This window comes from Protopterus annectens, chromosome 3.part0 (genome assembly GCF_019279795.1).
Source record: "Protopterus annectens isolate FY-2018-M chromosome 3.part0, PAN1.0, whole genome shotgun sequence".
NCBI classification, from domain to species: domain Eukaryota; kingdom Metazoa; phylum Chordata; order Ceratodontiformes; family Protopteridae; genus Protopterus; species Protopterus annectens.
Window position 1 is genome coordinate 348,210,377 of NC_056731.1, and position 12,391 is coordinate 348,222,767.

Here is a 12,391-nt window from a genome sequence, read left to right on the forward strand (position 1 = left end):
ATGGAATTTATGAATTGGCTGCAGCAACATTTAACAGACACTCCAGGCAGACGGCCATACCAAGATTACACATTTTATTTATTGCATTTTATTTTATTATTTATATATTTATTTCCTTTATGTTATACTGTATTTTCATTCTTGCTAATGGTTTTAACAGTCTGTGACATCTAAATGCACAATTGTTTACTGATAATATGGGATACCTCACCATTTTCCTGTACTTCCTAGAGAGAGAGAGTCTGTAAGCATTAAGTGACTGATACAGTAATATTTAGTGCTACATAGCACTGAATTTGAACCCTGGTCATGTGTGGCAAAATGTACTACAGACAGAACATTTAACAAATTGAGCTACTGAGTCACTGCTGATTACCAATGGATTAATATTTGCCTAGAGCTCACCTGGAACCAATATATGACCTGGTAGGAGTACTTCAGTTTTATACTAGACTGCAGTGACAATAGAACACACACGCATGCAATACAAGCATGACAGAGATAGTAGGTAATCTATACATTAGTATATAGAATGCAGGTATACACAATATATTCTTATTGGTTTGAAGTATCTGTGAAGTTAACAAACAATATCAGATCATGGAGTGGGCTACCTCACCCACATACCTTGCTTACCTGCTGTTTGTGGATGACAGAGCATTATGTGAACAATACTGACGTAGAAACAGCCTTGATCGGTACTATATGTGTTAAACAATATATTTGGAAGCCATTATATTTGCATTCTACAACTATTACAGTTCTATACTTGACTGCAGCACCTTACCTTACAGCCTGAATGCATACAGTTGTACTGTAATGGTTAAAACAAGACAATCCTGATGTCCACATTTCATCTTGGTTTTAGTGGTATTGGTTCATGTGTTATTGCAGAACAGTTGGAATTATTCATATCTATAAAAACAGCTCTAATTTCACACTTATTGCCCTACAGACTTTATTGTATATTCTTGAATGCAGTTGCTGGTATTGTTTTGAGTTATTGGACAACAGTTGTCATTATTCAGGTCTTGCAATACAGCTCTACTTCCACAGTTATTGCACTACAGACTTTATTGTATATACTTAAATGCAGTTAATGGTATTGTTTCATGTTTTTATTGGACTACCATTGGCATTATTCATTTATTGCACTACAGCTCTAAGTCCACACTTATTGCACTACAAACTTTACTGTACATACTTTATTGCAGTTAATGCTTTACTCTTTCCAAAGTTAAGTCTCTTGCTTATTTCACTACAGTTAGCATACTATATCTGTACTCACCACACTCACAGTGCAACCTGGCCAAGGGCCTGGCATGCACCTTGATGTTGCAAACCCTTTCCTCTGCAGCTGTTGGGAGAGATGCACACCATTATGCATACTAGTTTAGCAGACATTCAGATTAGATATAGGTGAAACAGAGGTAAAAGTACGTACATATTTGTGGGGCATTCCCTGTCCACGCTTCTTGGACCCAGGTGTCCAAGAGATCCCCCTTTCATCTCTTCAGGTCATCACAGTGGTGATGACACTGCTCACCTGTGGGGGAGATAACAGTAGCACTGGTGAGTTCCCTTACCAGCCAGTCCCCAGTCTTCGCCTTACACTGTGAGCCCTGGAAACCTCCCTGCAGCAACCAGTCATCATGTTTTTTTACTAGGAGTCCAGCCATGAATCCTGGACTCCAGAATGTCCCAACACTGTACCCAAAAGCGTGAACCCTCACCAACATCTGCCATAGTATCCTTCAGAGACAGAACTCTAATGGATTATGCTGTATTCATGCCTATTTGGCTTACTATAGCCTGTTTTCTTGCCCTGACATTCCATTGGGCAACATTTAAAAATGTGGTGCTTCACTTAGCAGTGAGCAAGCCAGTGCAACTGAGCTCAGCAGTGCAAAAACTCGAGTACTCGTATGCTTAGCAGTGCTTAGCAGTGCATAAACCAGCCAAGCATAGCTGAGCAGTGCATAAACATTTTCAGCTGTTACTGTGTTTATGCAGTGCTTAGCAGTTCTTAGCAAACCTTAGTGAAGTGCAGTGGGCCAGAATTTTAAAATAATTAGCATAATTTGTATTTCAAAAATAAATGCTTATTTTCCCTTCCATGTATTCAAATCCTACACCTACTGCACAGGAGGCCATACCTCTACCCATTTAGCTATGAGGATATGTGGAACTCTTCTATACATTTACATATACCTCTCTGCTACCTATAAACACTGCTGTGCACTGCGCACACCATGCAAACCCTTTCAGCTACACTTAAACATGACATTTAACTAAATACGAAAATGACTCTGATTTTTATTTTTAGATGTCTGGCAGGTGTCTTGGCACTGCTTCGGATTGCTACACTCCGTGCCACACAAACATGCATTTAAAAAAAAAAAAGAAATAACATCAGAATAAAACAATTGGACAGTGCAGGGAGTGGCTTACTCATCTGTGGACACAGTTAACACTGTACTCCCTACACTGATTCAATAACTGTTCTCCATGGATCTCTCTTGGCAATGTGGCATGAATAATATGCATGGAGCACAGCTGAAGGGGAACCATGTAAATGGACATGGTAACATTCTATGTAGGCTCTACACTGTGGCTACATGGATTTTATTAAATCCTGGGGATGGTGTTAAGACATGTATAAGGCTGTAAACATACCTGAGCCCTGGAAGAGAGAGGATTCAGGCCTTTGGTCTAGTTAATGTGCTCATTTAATTACATGCTAATCATGGTTTATCTTCATATCATCGATCCCAATATGGGCAAAACAGCTTCCATGAATACCGAAGTGCGAATGTCTCCAACGTCGATTTCCACATAAGCGAACATCAAAACCTCGCCCCTTTTTGACCCATGGTAGCACTGGTGTGGAGGTGTGGCAGGGCCGGAAATGTCAAAATTCGACATAATTTCGACATTTAAAATTTTTTGCGGTTTCAGTTCACTTAAATGGTTCAATTAAGCAGCCGGTCGATCATGTGTGATCGACAATATAAAGGTAAACCATTAATCATAGCTGTAATTGGTCAGTAAATGTACAGAAAGTGTGTCAGAGAAAATAAACTTACTGACAAGGTTTCATGAATATTTACTGACTTAGAAGATTAACTTTAAACATCCTTTAGTAAAACATTGTAGGAAGATAACAGTGTGCCTATGAGGGCAAAACCTGGCTGCAAGTCAGATCAAATGTATAAAATGTACACATAAAAAAACAGAGAATCATTGCAAAATGTAATTGTTCATGGTATAAAGGGATCACAATGGAGTAATGCATGCACAAAAAAGGAATTGACAAACTCTTGTCTTACACACATATTTTGTACTTGCACATGCTACACTATCATAACTTTTGCAAAGATCATTTTCAGCAAGACTTCTATAAGAAAATGGCAAATAAGTGTGTGATAGCATTCCTATAGTGCAGATTAGATGCAAATGTCATAAGTATAAAGTTCAACAAATGTGCTCCACTTTCTATATATTCTTATGTTAAAGCTGATGTGAAAAACACTCTTAATCAATGTGTCATGGCAATACCATGGTTTCAGGGTTCAAATCTTGGAGGTAGATATCTTTGTGAAATTAGGGATCCTCACTATGACAATTTAACATGTATAAGGCTATTGAGTTGTAAGATCATCACACTGATTTTTTTTTATTCATTCATTCATTTATTTATTTATCTATGTTTGGCTTCATCCTAATTGTGAGACTTGTCTTTGCCTTCTGGTGACTGGTATCACTGAATGTCAATCCACTTCTAAAGGTAAAACCTCAAAATTTTATTTTGCATGTTCAAAGACTTACCATCTTTCATGCAAATGAGAATGACAGTGGTGTGCTTTCATCAGTGCTCTGGACAGTACCGAATTCAGAAAATACACCTGTCATACAAGTTTCTCAGTGGCTCAATGTGTTAATGCAGTAAGTTCTGAAGAAGACTACAAACAATGCAGAGTTTGAATCCACAACTGAATTGCAACTACACTTGACCCTTTAAAATGTAACACAAATGTGCATAATGCATGATAAACAAAATATAACTATGATGTGTATCACCTACAGCTTTCATGGCAGTGATTATAGGAAAAGCACCATTACATGTTGATAATTTTAGAATAGTTCTTCTACGTTACTATGCAGTAGTAAAACTATGAGGCATGCACAGAACACTTGTTCAACTTTGCAGTAAGTACTTTAGCCTTGCAAGGCTACAATGACTGTCAAACAAGCAGACAGCAAATGTATGTTGTTTGAAATAATGTGGGACTACAGTTTGGTATTCTGGGAACCTTGGAGGTAGATATCTTTGTGAAATTAGGGATTCTCACTATGACAATTTAACATGTATAAGGCTATTGAGTTGGAAGATCATCACACTGATTTTTTTTATTCATTCATTCATTCATTCATTCATTCATTCATTCATTTATTTATTTATCTATGTTTTGCTTCATCCTAATTGTGACACTTGCCTTTGCCTTCTGGTGACTGGTATCACTGAATGTCAATCCACTTCTAAAGGTAAAACCTCAAAATTTTATTTTGCATGTTCAAAGACTTACCATCTTTCATGCAAATGAGAATGACAGTGGTGTGCTTTCATCAGCGCTCTGGACAGTACCGAATTCAGAAAATACACCTGTCATACAAGTTTCTCAGTGGCTCAATGTGTTAATGCAGTAAGTTCTGAAGAAGACTACAAACAATGCAGAGTTTGAATCCACAACTGAATCGCAACTACACTTGACCCTTTAAAATGTAACACAAATGTGCATAATGCATGATAAACAAAAGATAACTATGATGTGTATCACATACAGCTCTCATGGCAGAGATTATAAGAAAATCACACTTACATGTTCATAATTTTAGAATAGTTCTTCTACATTACTATGCAGCAGTAAAACTATGAGGCATGCACAGAACACTTGTTCAACTTTGCAGTAAGTACTTTAGCCTTGCAAGGCTACAATGACTGTCAAACAAGCAGACAGCAAATGTATGTTGTGTGAAATAATGTGGGACTACAGTTTGGTATTCTGGGAACCTAAATGTACAGTATGACAAATCTAGGACATGCTGGAGGGACAGAAACATCTCCCAAAGGAGACCGCTCCTCTGCAGTAGGCCTCACATCCATGTCATGCAGATCACCTCCATCACAATGTTGAAGGGCAGGCTGCATGAATTGCTGTGAAACTGTTACCTAACATACATCACTGCCTCTGTGGACCTTGCTAGAACAACCTTGGACATCCATGTCACATGACATTTAACATTATACTGTGATGCAGCAGCTATGCTCCTAATCACCATCAGATCAATACCCTAGTTAAATCCTATGCACCTCAGAACCCAAGTCATAATACATGCAAAACTGGACCAATTGGTCTGTTTGCTATTCAAGGCATCTAACTGGAAAAGGCTACAACAAGCCTACAGGTCATTGCATCATCTGAGACAAGTGTGTGGATCAACAAATAGACTGTGGCCTGCTTATTATCTCAGAAGTGGAGCTAACGTTTTGCTTCTTGTGAGAGGAAACTAAAAGGAATATTGTATCCCAGCAGAGTGCAGTCATGGTGAGACCAGCAGTTGTAGTAGCCAGGCAATAGCCATTTATGTGACCCAGTATTCTTCACTTGGTAATTCTTTGTTTTCAGTAAGCACTGCTTGATTTGTGTCTAACTTCAGAATAACTGCCTAAATACTCCATGCTTAACTTTCAGGATGTACATATTATTTTCTCTTCTAGTGATTTGCATTACTCTGTACGGACTCAGACAACTTGATGGAACCTACTCCAATATTGAGTTCCACACAGGACGACTAGCCTGCAGTGACAAGCACTGTCCCCAATGCAAAGCAGATACTCGTGAGATAGATTGATATTCTCAATACAACTGTTTAATAAATAAAAAGGGTCTGTTCCCATGGATATCACCTTTTTCACTGTGACTCTTACCATCTTGATGCATATGGGCATCCTGAGGCAATGTAGAAATTGCCTCATGTTTACTGACAACCAGTTCATTCTCAAACAAACTGATATGACATGTGAGAGATGTACTTACCCAATGTCACTGTAGGCAAAGCTCTGACATGACAGTACTCCTAATGTCAATAAGGTAGTCAGTAGGAGACATGCCGCACCCATCACACACAATTCAAAGCAGACATATGCTGAGGCACTGACATGTAATCTTCATAAATCACAAAGATTTCATAGACAAAGTACAGATAACAATTACCCTCAGCAACCCCAAATGCACTCTCTAAAAACAACTCACATATCAACACATAGAGCTACAGCTCAACCTATAAGCCCATAAGGCAAGCCAACACACAATCCAACATTCTAGTCATTGTAGACTCCATTGTGAGACACACTGATGTCCCGCTCTCCAAGCTGTGTAAGGAGAAAGGCAAGGTCAGTTGCTTATCAGGGGCTAGGATCTGACACATTATGCACACACTCATGTGATTGGACCACAATTAACACAAACTCAGCATGTCAGAGATGCAACTATATCATCACCCTAGAATACATGCTGTCTTACACACCAGTCAGAACATATAACAATGATCAGATTGTCACCCTGCACACCTCACCCAAACCCACATGTCACATGTCACAAGCCTATATAGGCAGAGGTCATTACCAGAAACATACATAAAAAACAGACATCTCCCAAACACAAACATAAGCATGCTACACATATATCCACTGCAGAACATGACAAACATAATAGTTCTCACACCAGTGTCTCACCTGTCAAGCCCTTAAGGCAAAACAGTAAAAGCAACATATTAGTCACAGGTGATTCCACTGTGACACACAGATGTCCCTCTCACCAAGCTGGATAAGGAGAAGGAGATGGTCAGCTGTTTTTCAGGTGCTAGGATCCACCATATCACACATGCACTCACTTATCCCAAAAACAGGTACTGTTGTGACTCTGTCATATTACATGTTGGTGTGAATTACTTGAGATGTATCTCTCTGGACTATATGAAGAGAGACATGACTGAGCTCTCAGACTATGTGTCTCAGGCAGGTATATCCCTCACCTTAAGCAGCATTTTACCTTCACCTAAGGTGATGCCACAATATAAACAGAAAATGATTGACCTCAATAATTACCTTAGTTTCTGTTTTCATTCTAAGGGGATACAGTATCTGTCAGCCTGGGATGACATGATCGACAAACCTTGATGCCAGAGATGGTCTTCATCTGTCACCCCCCAGGATTTTGGCTAATGGCCAAGGCTCCTGCCACCCCCACAGTGCCCTTTTTTGGTGGTGTCTCAAGGGCAAAAGTCAAGAAATGAAAACATATAAAAATAACTTCAAGGTTATGGTGCTAAATGATAGGTGTCTTAACATGAAACTGCACTCACTGGAAGAAGTCTTCACCTTGGAAGACTTATACACTTACACTTGTGCAGTCAAGGAGACCTGATTCAATGCTGTAGATAGCACCCAACCATCTTGGGCTACACCTCCTGCCACATGTTCAGACCACAAACTGGAGGCATGAAAACTAAAGGAGGCAATATATCGATATTCATTACAGATACATACAATGTCAGATCGGTTAAATAGTAAGATTCCCTGGAGATACTTCAGGTGCAATTAACTGTTGGTGTGACACTTATTCAATTCATTGCTAACTACAGGAACCCATCTGTGAGTCAGCACACCCATTCTGCCTATTTGGATCTTGAGTCTACTAAGATACATATGAACACCCTGCCTTTAGGTGACTTTAACGAACCATCCATTGACTGGGTAAAGTACTTCTGCTGTAACTCACTTTCCCATAGGTTCCTCAACTTTGTTACCTCTAAGCACTGGACCTGCTGGTTGACACCCCCACAAGCTCTGCCAATATCCTGGATCTGGTGCTTACCAATATGAGGGGCCACTCCAGCACCCCCACAGTGAGGTCTATAGACCGTATATAGTGCCTTCCATGTAGGTTGGTATATATAGGTGAGACTAAGAGAATGTTTAAGTGTTGTCTGCAAGAACATGTTAGAGACATTAAAAAATGTAAAATTGCAAGTGCTGTGGCTGTTCATTTTAAGGAATGTCACAACAGTGACTATAAAATATTACAGGCTACTGTTTTAGAAAAAAAATTTGTGAAACTAGGTGATGAGGGAAGGTTAAAAGATCAATTGTTATTTAAAGAATCTTTATTTTAAAATATAACACCATGGTTCCTCAGGGTCTTAACTTTGAAATTAATTGGAAATGTTTTATTTAATTATATAATTGTATGCAGTTGATTTTTATAATTGAATTATTAGCTCTGCTTGGTGGGTATTTAAGGGGAATGCTTGGATAATATTTTATACTTCTAGAAGACTGCTTGGTCAAGGCGCTAAAGTTTGGAATAAAAGTGGATTCTGTTTGCAGTTTCTGTGTCATTTTAGAGGTATGATTCTAAACTGTCGACATTCAGAAAATATCTGTCCATTTGGCAATCATGCAGGCAGTACATCACTCCAGCTAGCAGGCCTGGGATGACACTTTAGCTAATACATTGAACTATATCTACATCTCTAACAACACATTTTTGTGCTTACCAGCAGCAGAAGCATGGCCTCTTCTGATTCCTGATAGTCCTGAAACATTTTGAGGGAGAAGTAATGACAACAGCACCCCATGTTACAGTATAACAGGGGTAATATGTCCAAATATCTCACCTTTACAGTAGCTGCTGCTATGTTAACAGGTCTGTGAGTCACAATCTCTACATGAGCTTAAAACTGCAGCTAACCTCCTTCCCCCACAATAAAACACCTAACTGCCACCTAAAACTATATACACCTTGACACGGTGAATGCAACAGTATTCCAATTCTGATCTAACTAACCATACCTGGACACTCCTCATGAGAGGAATGGGAGGCACCCATATCCAAAACATATTAGCTGATGGATGCCTGGGAGCTGTCTTATGTTGCAAGCTTTGCCAGAAATTCTTATGTTGCTGAGAGAGGTTGTTCTTCTGCAGGCCCACCATCAGTGACTTGACAATCCCTGACCATGTTAGCTGCATGTCTGTGTGCAGGAGTGTATCATTTGAGTAGCATGGTGTCGCACTTGCTCATATATATGATTCTGCTGATGCACGGCATTAATGTTATGTACCAGTTCTTCCCACAAGTCTGCATGATCTTACCTGTTTGCCATCCCTCTGGACAGCAGAACTTGGTAGTGGTGCAAACCCTTAATGATGGGGTAATTTTCTGCCTCAGTAAATAGTGCCCTGTGTCGTGCTTGCATGCTATCTCCTGAAATACAAATAAATGAGTACACATCTCAGGATTACATATGTAGGAGTACAGTATGTAGAGATGTAGCAATAAAGGAAGGCTATTAGTATTCATTTCTTGATTACACATCTCATATTCAACAGTGTGCCAAACATAAAAAGGGTATGGATGCAACTAGGATAATAGCAATAGTGACCTACTCCTGTTTGTGCCATGACAGGTACTCTCATATGATCACACACCCAACATGGGGGGGGTCCATTATAGTGTGTCCCATAGCAGGAACCCCCTGTATAATATGTAAAAACAAGAGTACCAACCAAATAGCAGTGTACTATTACAAGTGCTATCAAAGGAAGTATCCATGAGACCTGTGTCCCTAGTTAACAGAACGAATTATACCCTAAATGTAGTCTAGTTCCTCTGTAGGTGTAACACAGCTGGAGATCAATGACATCATCAGTACAGTTCTAAGAAAGGCTTAATGATGTCATCCCCATTCCCCCTAAGTATATTCAAACATATGCATCATGTTGGAAACAAAATGGTTACATACCTGATGGAGTACAATACTCCTCTGTTGAAAGATACTACTATATGTGTACTGTGTCAACATGTTAACCATACAAACTAACTCTCATACACAATGGTTCCCCTAGCTAGAAGTTTACCTTTTTAAGATGATTCTCATTAGCAGGTGATTGCCTCTGAACTAATCTGATGTTCAGAAATATTACATGCACCTACCCAGCTGATTTGCAGTATAATCAGCCAATCCCACGCAACTACTCAACAAGATATAAGGTGTCAATTTACTTTCATCCCCTTTCTCATATGTTGTGGTGGAAATTACTGGGGTAATGATACTATGTCAGCACAGACAGAATGTTTACAGCAGCTACTTTTTACATACAGAGGTGTGTGTTACATTCTAAAGCTGATACTGCTGCTGCAGGCAATAGGCATAGTCAGAGATGCTGTAGAATGTGCAGGACAACAAGACTTAAGAGTAACTGTGGGACCTGTGGCAGCCATGGTGTACAGCCTGAGCCAGATAGAGGGAACCCATCATACTGTAAATTAAGGTAAGTATGTAAGCCAAAGGTATCATTAACAGAGTAAAAGGCAACATGCTTCATGTGTCCTAGAACAAGGTAGGGGGTACATTAATCATTATGTCAGCCAGTTGGACAACTGCCAAGTCATGAGTTATGTTATAGTAGTCATCTGGAACAAATATGCTGGCAACCCTTCCTTCTAGCACAACCTCCATATATGTATGCTACTTGTGCAGCTGTAGTTGTCTATAATATCCATAGCAAATCAATGTGGACTGCAGTCTGATATTACTGGGCCACATTGAATTACATACTTCAAAATCCTCTGGGAATTCATGCTAATACATGACCTGACATTCTAGTGTTGTAATAAGAATAGTTGAAATGTGGTCCTATCTGTAGGCCTTTGACTTCCATTACTTAGAAGCAGACATTCCATCTATAGGTGATGACTCAAAAAAGACTCAAGGTAAGGTTCATCAAAGGTACATCCACAGTTTATCCACGAAAAATCAACAAAGAATCCAGACAGTTTAATACAATCAAGGTAAGCACTTTCGTCCAAACCAAATGAAAGAACTTCATCAGCCAGTTACAAACCATGAAAAGCCAGTATAAGTAATTCTAACAAAAATGACATCGCTTTCCCTAATAACCATTTAAAGACATATTCTCCCCATTAACACTTCATATACATTACTATTATAGTAGATAAAATTAAATTCGCAAACTATCATACATATTTTAAAAAAACAAATTACACATGCTAAACACAAAAATGATACTTAAAAGGTTTATAAGTGTTTAAGTTATTTTTCTAAAGCTTTTAAATGTAAAATACATTTCAGAGAACACTGGTCATTAAGGCCAGGACTGGAAAAAGCATTAACTTTGAGCTGCCAGTAAAGCTCCCACTCCTCTAAACAGAGGGGCCAAGGACCTCCTCTGATATTCTTGCTAACATTATCAATTATTAGATAGCTGAAAGAATGCCAGGGTTCTCAGAGACATGTTTGGCCAAATGATTTGTGGTATTGGCTTTCCCAAATAGTCTCAATTTAAAGTGCCTCTCTGTTTTCCCAGTATAGAACCCTGGGCAGCATTGGCATAAGGCAATGTGCACAATACCACAACTTTCACAATTGTATTTACCTCTAACCTGGTGTGTTACATTATTAAGAGTAAAAGAACTAGCAACCATCATACATTTACAGAAATTGCATCTGCCACATTTTGTCATTCCCACTTTTAATGGGTGCACCCTAGTGTTATTTTAAAACATATTCTTTAGGTTATTTCCTCTTTTAAAGATCAACCCAGGGCTAGCACTAATTTTTTGTTGGATGAAAAGGTCATCTAACACGATGCTTCAGTTTTTCAATAGGATGTCTCGTACAGACCCAACATCCATAGAGAAAATGGTAATAAATTTAAAAATGTGATTATTACCAGCCTCATCTACCATGCATCTATCTGCTTCCCCAACCATAACATCAACCTGACCATTAAATGCCAACCCATTCAGAGGTGATTCCATTGTTTCTTCCATGGTTTTATTCAGTAAGGGCTTGAACCAACCACTAACTCTTTTTTCTTAGACTTCATTTATAATGGCATCTATTAGAATTAGGGGGTAGCATCTCTTCAAAAACATATTTTTAAGAGTCTCACATTCAGACATTAATTCAGAGTCTAGTTGAGCTTTTATTACCACTTTTTTCTGGTGGAATGGGTGGGAGCTATTGAAGTGCAATAGTGTATTAGAGTATGTGGGTTTTCTGAAGATCTTAGCTGTATATCTCCCATTTATAAGATCCTTTGATAATTCAACATCTAAGTAGGAGATAGTGTCAACTCTAAATTCAAACGTAAATTTAAGGAATGAGAAACTTTGCCTACATATATATTTATATATATATATATATATATTTGGGATTATTAAATAAGAATTCCCCCTCCTAATACGCCATTACGCAATTAGCAAAGCTACCCCCACAGGGTTGCCCATAGCAACACCAGTTT